The following is a 3,409-nucleotide window of genomic DNA, read 5'->3' on the forward strand; positions in this document are numbered from 1 at the left end:
ACTGGGAGGTACATCGGGGACTATAGACGAGAGTTCGGGGGGCCTGGTCTGGGACTGTAGAAGTGTGGGGGTCTAGGACTATAGAAGAGTGGGAGGGGGGTCTGGGAGAATAGAATTGTTGGGGGGGTCCTGCACTGTAGACGAGTGGGGGCATCTGGGATGAAAAAAGAGTTGTGGGGTTCTGGGACTAAAGAACAGTGGTGGGTCCTGGGAATATAGAAGAGTTGGGGGGTTCTGGGTTTATAGAAGAGTGTGGGAGCCTGGGGCTATAAGACAGTTGGGGGTCAGGGACTAAGAGTGTGTGCAGCAGGTGTCTGGGACTATAGAAGAGTGGGGGGGGGGGTTATTAGCCAGGGTTCTCCAAAGAAACAGAACCAGTAGAATGAATACATATGTATAGAGATTTATCAGCTTAGCTCATAGGATAGAGTCCGAGTAGTCCAACAATGGCTGCACCACACTGGAGAGGCTGAGAATCTGTAGTCACTCATTCCACAAGGCTGGATTTCTCAGTCGTCCCGATCTGGCACTGAGGGTCTGACAAATTCCAGAAGATCAGCTAGTGTCAGTCTACAGCAGCAAGGTACTCACCAGCGAGAGCGAAGGCAAGCAGCAAGAAGCCTGGCGTTCTCCGCTGCCTCAGTCTTTTATAAGGGCTGCCATCAGAAGGTAACACCCACATTTCCTGTGTGTCTTCCAGCTTGAGATGATCCAATCAAGAAGATCTCTTTCATTTCAGTTAATCCCAGATTCAGTCCAGTTGACACTCAGGATTAGCCACCACAGGGAGTCTGGGAATATAGAAGAGTTGGGGGTTCTGGAACTATAGAAGACAGGGGTTGTCTGGGACTATAGAAGAGTGGTGGGGTCTAGGACTATAGACGATTGGGGGTTCTGGAATATAGAAGAGTTTGGTGGGTCTGGGACTATAGAAGGGGGGGGTCTGGGCCTTTAGAAAAGTTGGGGGGTCGGTTACTATTGAAGATTGATGGGGTCTGGGACTGTAGAAGAGTGTGTGGGTGTCTTTGACTACAAGAGTGATGGGGTCTGGGACTAGAAGTTTCAGGGGGTCTGGGACTATAGAAGAGTGGGGGTGTGAGTGTCTGGGATTATAGAAAAGTGGGGGAGTCTGAGACTATACAGGAGTGGGTGGTCAGGGACTAGAGAATAGTTAGTGTCTGTGGGGGTCTGGCATCATAGAACACTGGGAGGGGTCTGGGACTACAGAAGAGTTGGGGGGGTTGGGAGTACAGAAGAGTGGAAGTGGGTTCTGGGACTATAGAAGAGTGGGAGGGTGGTCTGGAACTATAGAAGTGTTGCGGGGATCTGGGACTATACAAGAGTGATGGGGTCCTGGACTATAGAAGAGTTGGGGAGGTCGGGGACTGTAGAAAAGTTGGGGGAGTCTGGGATTATAGAGAAGTGGTAGGGTCTGGGACTATAGAAATGTGAGGGGGTCTGGGACTGTGGAAGGGTGGGGCTTTTGAGAGGTGGCATCACTGGGGGGTGTGATAGTTAGCTTTGTCAACTTGAGATAACCTAGAATCCCCAAGGAATAGTGTTATTGAGAGATGATTTACATTAGGTAGCCTGTGAGCTGTCTGTGGGGAAATGTTTTAATTAAATGATGTAGGAAGATCCAGCCTACGGTGTGAAGCATCATTCCTTAGGTGTATGTGAAGGGGGGGGTCTGGGATTACAGAAGAGTCAGGGGGTCTGGGATTATCGAAAAGTGGGGGGGTCTGGGACTATAGAAGAGTGTGTCAGGGGTCTGGGACAATGGAAGTGTGGGGGTTCTGGGACTATAGAAGAGTTGGGGGGGTCTACGCTTTTAGAAGAGTGGGAGGGGCGTCTGGGACTATAGAAGAGTGGGGGGTCAGGGAGTATAGAAGCGTATGTGGGGGGTTCTGGGACTATAGAAGAGTGGGGATTCTGGGACTATAGAAGGGGGGGTGTCTGGGAGTATAGAAGAGTTGGGGGGCTGGGACTATAGAAGATTTGGGGGGGTCTGGGACTATAGAAGATTGTGGGGGGGTCTGGGACTATAGAAGAATGAAAGGGTTTGGAATAATAGAATTTTGGGTTTTCTGGGACTAAAGAAGACTGGGGGGTTAGGGACTATAGAAGTGTGTGTGGTGGGTCTGGGACATTAGAACAGTGAGGGGTCTGGGACTATAAAAGAGTGGAGGGGTTTGGGAATATAGAAGAGTGGGAATGGGGTCTGGGACTATAGAAGAGTGGGGGGTCTGGGACTATAGAAGAGCGTTTTGTTGTCCGTGACTGTAGAAGGGGGGTCTGGGAGTATAGAAGTGTGGGGATTCTTGGACTGTAGAAGTTTGGGGGGTCTGGGACTATAGAAGTGGGGAGAGGTCTGGGACTATAGAAGTTTGGGGTTGTATGGGAGTACAGAAGTTGGTGTGGGGGGTCTGGGACTGTAAAAGAGTGGGGGTTCTGGGACTATTGAAGTGTGTGTGATGGTCTGAGACTATAGAAGTATGGAGGTGTCTGGGAGTATAGAAGAGTTTGGGGAGTCAAGGACTATAGAAGAGTGTGGGGGTGTCAGGGACTGTAGAAGAGTTGAGGAGTCTTTGAGTGTAGAAGAGTTGGGGGTGTCAGGGACTATAAGAGTGGTGGTGTCTGGGACTATAGAAAAGTGTGTGTTTGGGGGTCCATGGCTATAGAAGAGTGGGGGGACCTGGGACTAGAGCTGTGGGGGTTCTGGGACTTTAGAAGAGTGGGGTGTCGGGGACTATAGAAGTGTGTGGGGAGGGTCTGGGACCATAGAGAAGTGGGGGGGATCTGGGAGTATAGAAGAGTTTCAGGGTCTGGGACTATAGTAGAATAGGGGGTCAGGGACTATAGAAGAGTAGGGGGATCTGTGAGTATAGAAGAGTTTGAGGATCTGTGACTATAGTAGAATAGGAGGTCAGGGACTATAGAAGAGTGTGTGGGGATCTCAGACTATAGAATAGTGGAGGGGGGGGGTTGGGACAAAAAGAGTGGGGGGTTCAGAAGAGAGGGAGGGGGTCTGGGACTATAGAAGAGTGGGGGAGTCTGGGACTACAGAAGTGTGTGTGCATGGAGTCTGGGACTATAAAAGTGTGTGTAGGGAGTCTGGGACTATAGAAGTGTGGGGGGAACTATAAAAGAGTGGGGGTTCTAGCAGTATAGAAGAGTCGGGGGGTTATTGTCCGGGTTCTCCAAAGAAACAGAACTGGTAGAATGAATATATATGTATAGAAATTTATCAACTTAGCTCACAGGATAGAGTCCGAGTAGTCCAACAATGGCTGCACCACACTGGAGAGGCTGAGAATCCGTAGTGGCTCAGTCCACAAGGCTGGATGTCTCAGTAGTCCCAATCCGGTGCTGAAGGTCTGACAAATTCCAAAATATCAGCTAGTCTTCA

The sequence above is a fragment of the Nannospalax galili genome, unplaced genomic scaffold, assembly GCF_000622305.1.
Source record: "Nannospalax galili isolate Female #2095 unplaced genomic scaffold, S.galili_v1.0 scaffold1892, whole genome shotgun sequence".
Lineage (NCBI taxonomy): Eukaryota > Metazoa > Chordata > Mammalia > Rodentia > Spalacidae > Nannospalax > Nannospalax galili.